This window comes from Sinocyclocheilus anshuiensis, unplaced genomic scaffold (assembly GCF_001515605.1).
Source record: "Sinocyclocheilus anshuiensis isolate Anshui unplaced genomic scaffold, SAMN03320099.WGS_v1.1 scaffold1825, whole genome shotgun sequence".
In the NCBI taxonomy this organism is placed as follows: domain Eukaryota; kingdom Metazoa; phylum Chordata; class Actinopteri; order Cypriniformes; family Cyprinidae; genus Sinocyclocheilus; species Sinocyclocheilus anshuiensis.
In genome coordinates, this window is record NW_015536567.1 from 61,121 (window position 1) to 66,996 (window position 5,876).

A 5,876-nucleotide genomic window follows, 5' to 3' on the forward strand; every position below is an offset into this window, starting at 1 on the left:
GAGCGAGATCCGTGGTGCCGGGCAGCTCAGCTACCTCATCAGGAGAAAGGCCCTCGCTTTTATCCAGGTCTTTCAGCAGATCAGCCTGATACGCCTGGAGCACCGCCATAGTGTGCAACGAAGCCACAGCCTTACCTGCTGCTGCGTATGCCCTGCCATTTAAGCGCGATGTATCCTGAAGGGGCTTAGATGGCAAGGAGGGAGTATTAAGGGAGGACGTCTCACCCATAGAGAGATAGCTAGCCAGCATCTCTTCTACAGGGGGCATCCTCTCATAGCCGCTTTCACGCATCGCCTCAATCTTGGCATAACTCATATGCTGGAACTGATAGATGCATGAGGAAAACGGCCTCTTCCATTTCTTCTCGATCTCAGTATGCAAATCAGGAAGAAATGGAAGGCTCACCTGAGCTGGAGGGTTATGGCCAGAAAGAAAACGCTCATCGAGGCGACCTCGCGACGTCACTTTCTTGGCCCGCTTCCACGGCAAGTCCAGCCTCGCCGTGGCGCGATCCATAACTTCCAACAGCTCATCATACGCAGGGCAGGAGGATTGGGAAGGCTCAGCCTCAGCCTCTTCACCGTCCTCAGACATCTCCTGCTCTTCCTGGGCTAAACCCAGCAGAGCACTGGCCCCCGGATCAGATGATGTCAAAGAGATAACATCATCCTCCAGCGGCTCTCTCTCGTCCACAGCCGACGAGAGAATCGTGTGTGTCATCAGGTGTCAAATAGCGACGACACAGATGCACACACCCTCTAAACGCTCTGCTAGTGCTCGCCATAATAATTCCCCATAGCGACCCCTAGAGGACGCAGTTCGAAGTTCCCTTGAAAGGGAAATCATCTTCACCAGTAGATTCAGAGATGTTGCTCTTAGAAGGAGAGACAGCTAGATTAAAACACCATCTAATGATTCTCCCTCCTCATTGTGGATCAGCAAATACACATGCAGTATCTGATCATGTGAAATGTTTTTGAAGCTTCTAGTAATGAGCTTTTGATGAGGGACACAATCCAAGAACACATGCAGAAGCAATGATCATGACCGAGACGACACGCGTGTGAGTAGATGTTCTGGCTTATTCTACACCAAAGATCTAGAGTTAAACATGAAGACTGGACTCTTCCAGATAAAGGTTCATCGATGTGTTTGGTTTTTTATGTTCAGTCAAGAACCCTCTCCATTTCTGGACGCGTGTGGTTCTTTGGAAAATAAACATGTTGCATCTGATTCTGGATCAGTGTGAGAAGAGTGTTTGAATGACAAGATCTGATCAAAGTGTTTTCTGTTTTTGAGGTTTGACTCTTCCACAGACATCATGGAGACTTAAGCTTCAGATTAAACTATATGAGCTCTTAAACTATATGAAATATATATATATATATACATATTAAGTCTAAGCAGAGTTAAGTTAGTGACAGAATGATTCTCAGCAGGTATTAGAGTTGTTTAATTGTTATTTAATGAGTTGTGTTAGTTTTTGTGATGTTTCTGAGGTTTGCATGACATTAATGGTTTTGCTTTTGTGTTGTTGATCTTCTGATTCATGCATTTGCTCTGAATTCTCCAGCACTGCTAGTTAAGGCACGGGTTAGTGAGTTCCTAGAGCTTAATTAGTTGAGGGACAAACACACATTATAACTCCGATTGCTGCGTCATTAATGAGAATTACAAAGAAATTCAAGAGAACCTGTCTGCGCTTGTGGAGATTCTGCTGTGTGGTTTGTGTTTGTGCTCGTTAAGATGAGGGAAGTGAGTGTGAGTTTGTAATCCGAGCTTGAGTTTGACATTCCACAGGGTTAACACTAGTTAAATATAACCCACATCACCGGCCGAGCCAACACAGGCTTCCACTAGAGAGTCTGCCTCTAAATCAAGCCCAGTACACTTCATTGTCCCATTTGTGGGAAATTTGTCTTGGACTTCATAAGACACTTGGGAAAGGATAACATTTTTAATGATTTTAAACAGAGAGAGAGAGATTCTATCTACTTTCTAACTTTGTTTTTACCCAAAATATAACATTACCTCAAAGTCCGGACCTCAAGCCCATCGAGCAAATTTGGGGCGAGTTGGAAAATAAACTGGACAGATCTGTTGAGCTGTAGAAGGCATGGGATAACATTAGTGTTGAAATATATTGACACTATGCCAGAGAGTTGTGCTGCTGTATAATCGCTGCAAAAGGTGGACAAATATTAAAGTTAAAAACCGTACGACTCACTTCATCTGATGTTTGTTGTGCTCAGAGCAGCCTTTGCATGTTTCATGAACATCATGAAATTAAATCATGTTTTGGTGGCAAAAAAAAAAAAGCTCAATATTTTCAGATCTGTCAGGTGCTCTAACAGTTTTGGCCATCACTGTAAATTCATGCCATGTTTGTTTATGTAGCGCTTTATATGATACAAAACAGATTGTTCCAAAACAGCTTCACATTAATAAAGCAATAAGCCGCAAGAAGCCGTGGTTTACAGTGAATTTATAACAGCTAAGGGGTGTTGTTAGGTACGACGCGAAGCGGAGTTAGCTGTTATAAATTCACTGTAAACCACGGCTTCTTGGGGCTTATTGCTTTTATAACACGGTTATTCCATATGCGTAGTAAGGTTTCACAAAATAAAACAGAGCAAATAAAGTGTAATGATATTAATAAAAACAGTATTCTTCCACCAAACAATGTAGCGCCTCAGAAACAGTTGTGGTTGCTACAAAGTGGTTGCCGAGCAACACACAAACGTAAACAAAGGTGTGTTACTTTGTAGAGTCATTTACAACAGCTTCGAATGCAGCTCAGCCAATCAGAATCAAGGACCGGAACTCTCCGCTTTATAAACATCGTTTTAAATTAATGTTGTAAAATTCATCTTAAATAAATTGTAAAGCAGTAGAGGACAACAGTGCCATTACTCATATGGCAAATAATAATAATGCTAGTAATATATTTTCATATAGATTTTTAAACAGATTTCAAAATATACAAAAATAAATTTGCTAAAATGTTAAAAAAATATATTTACATAATATGTATTTTCTACCAAGGTATATTTTTGAAAATAGATTTTAATATATTAGTCTCGTGTAAGATTGCAAACGTATTTTCTTGCACCTAAAATACATTTTGAAATATATATACATGTATATATATATATATATATATATATTAGTATAAAGGTTGAAACTCAATACACACTAGTCAGCATTCAAAGTGGATCAAAACTTTTCATCAAAGTCGTCCTAAAACCTAAAACCAAAATGTGTTCTTGTCTTGGGACAACTTGTTTTGATCCACTTCAGTTGTTGACTACTGTATCTAAAATTTCTGAAATATATTTCATTGAGCTGCACTGTTTATATTTAGCATTCATTTAAAATATATATTTGCAAAAAAACAAACAAAAAAAAAAGAATAGGAAGAAAAAAAAAACAATAGAACCATCACAGAAAATTCTAATGGTTTCCATTACAAACATTACAAACCATCAACTTTTAACCACTAAAACCATTAAAAATGGTTTTCTATCGTGTGTTTTGGGACATATTCCATTAAGATGTATTGGTTTTAAAAATTACACTGGTTTGACCAATTACACTGCAAAAAATGATCTTCTTACTTAGTATTTTTGTCTTGTTTTCTACTACAAATTCTTGAATCGAGATGCATTTACTTGACAGGTAAGATTTTGTCTTGTTTTCTAAAAAAAAAAAAAAAAGAGAGAGAGAGAGATCAAAATGTTGTTAGTTTTTGCTTAAAACGAGCAAAAATATCTGCCAATAGGGCAAGAAAAGTAATTCAAAATCAATTAAGTAATCTTAATTGCTCATTTTAAGCAAAAACTAACATTTTGATCGTTTTGGGTTTTTTTTAGAAAACAAGACTTAATATCTTAAGTCATTTCACCTGTCAAGTAAATGCATCTTGATTCAAGAATGTTTAGATATTTGTAGAAAACAAGAAAAAATACAAAGTAAAAAGATCACTTTTTGCAGTGTAGCCTACCAGTAGCTAGACATCATTACAGTTTCCATTAAAACCAATACAAGTCCCATTATAACCAGTAAAAGCATTACACATTTTGTGATGGTGTCTATCCTATTGTTTTGTTTTTTAAGCAGGGCTTACAATCGGCATGCGCCACATATTTTAACACGATTATAGTAGTTTAATCGTTTTCATGAGGTAAAGTTTAATCTCAGTATTGCATAAATCTCATTATAATTGCGTGCAAACGTAGTCAATGTTTCTGTGATAGTACAATGTAATATAAACTGTGTTACACACGTATAATCTTTATATGAAATGTAATGTATTTCCCGCTGCGCATGCGCAGTGCAGCGAGGGGAGGGAGGTAAACAAGATGGCGGCAGCCTTGAAGCAGCAGCAGCTGTGAAGAACAGATGCGAGAAAATAAACGAATGAAGAGCAGAAACGCGAGTCTCTGAGTCTTCGAGCCGTGCTGATGATTGCAGCCTCAGGTCAGTGTGTTTGTCGAGTTTATTCTCTGTCAGAGATGAGTGTTAACCGCCGCTAACGTTAACGTTAACCGCCGCCGATCAAACACGCTCGCTAGCGTCGACACAAACAGCCGTTTAGCGCACAAACTCACTCACACACTCATCAAAACACTCTTATTAAGCTCCTGGCGATGTTTGAGGCTTTGTGTGGAGCTGTGGGCTTTGATCGATTATCCGCATTAGATGATCGGATCGATCGGCAAACCTCTCATTCTCTTCATTTCACCTCAGATTATTGCTGTCTGAGTCTGGATTGTGTGTTTATCTGTCTCTGCTTTAATATTGTCACCCACTCAACACATTACTGAGGTAAACTCTGCTATTTTATGATTACCGTGGTCATTTACCATACTGTTTACACGCTACTTCAACCGATGCTATGGTAAGATAGCATAGCTAACTGTCAGTGTAATGCAATGTGTGACCCTGGAGCACAAAACCAGTCTGAAAGCTGAATAAATAATCTCTCCATTGATGTATGGTTTGTTAGGATCGGACAATATTTGGCTGAGATGCAACTATTTGAAAATCTGGAATCTGAGGGAGCAACAAAATCTAAATATTGAGAAAATCATCTTTAAAGTTGTTCAAATTAAGTTCTTAGCAATGCATATTACTAATCAAAAATTAAGTTTTGATATATTTACGGTAGGACATTTACAAAATATCTTCACGGAACATGATCTTTACTTAATATCCTAATGATTTTTGGCATAAAAGAGAAATTGGTAATTTTGACCCATACAATGTATTGTTGGCTATTGCTGTTGACAAATGTCAGTTTTTAGATGTTTTGTGTCCAAAATGACTGCATTTCTGAAACAATGTTTCAGTTTTTTCAGATGCGTTTGACATACGTTTTGAACCAGATCCGATATTACTTATTAGGGCTGTGTGATACCTTGTTAAATTCTGCGACATTTGATACAATATTACTTTTAAGTGTGTAAAATCAATTTAAATTTAAAAAGATGAAAAATTATATAACCAATATATATGTTTCACATTTTTTTCTTGGTGTTTTAGCATTAGGCTACATATAAAGTAATGTGACAAATCTGAAAAATGTAATTTTAACATCAAAGTAAACAACAACAAAAAATTAATTCCACTTAATTTACAACTTTGCTTTTCGTTTATAACTTAAAGTACACTTTCAGTACTTCACCACAGCAAAAACTATAGCCTAAGAAGATTCAAACATGATTAAAGGCAAGTGAACAGTCAGTAAAAAAAGAAGAAATATACAATATAATAGTTACAAATAATATAAGCTCTAACAGAAGTCAAGTCAAGTCTGCTTTATTGTCAATTCTTCCACATGTACAGCACATACACACAGAGAATTGAAATTGCG

At 37.3% G+C, this 5,876-nt stretch overlaps 1 protein-coding gene across 1 annotated transcript in view; it reads left to right on the forward strand.

Annotated features, from left to right (window-relative positions):
• The first annotated feature begins 4,335 nt into the window (after positions 1–4,335).
• Positions 4,336–5,876, forward strand: part of stk11 (serine/threonine kinase 11) — a 29,840-nt gene continuing 28,299 nt past the window's right edge. The window contains exon 1 of the mRNA XM_016504284.1: positions 4,336–4,480. The gene's annotated coding sequence lies outside the window, so the exon portion shown is untranslated. The remainder of the gene's footprint in view (positions 4,481–5,876) is intronic.